Source organism: Thalassophryne amazonica, chromosome 18 (genome assembly GCF_902500255.1).
Source record: "Thalassophryne amazonica chromosome 18, fThaAma1.1, whole genome shotgun sequence".
Classification (NCBI taxonomy): domain Eukaryota; kingdom Metazoa; phylum Chordata; class Actinopteri; order Batrachoidiformes; family Batrachoididae; genus Thalassophryne; species Thalassophryne amazonica.
The window spans coordinates 72,149,422-72,149,676 of record NC_047120.1 but is presented as its reverse complement, the minus strand read 5'-3'; positions in this window follow the sequence as shown (position 1 = coordinate 72,149,676).

Here is a 255-nt window from a genome sequence, read left to right as displayed (position 1 = left end):
GCTTTGGATTTTATGCATTTGTAAGAGGTTCCTCAGCCATTCGGTGCTATGTACTGTAAATCTGTTGGATTCTGTTCTAGGCCGTAATGGTACAAGTTTTTGGTATCAAATTGGGGTGGGGTCAGCAGGGATTAGGAATATTTAAAGGAAGAAACTTGGAAATTGCACAACTTTTTTTTTAATCTTTGCTTTTGACTGTAACAGCCTTTATTTCCATTGTGCTAATCAGAAGCTTTCAGGTCTGATTATGCTGAT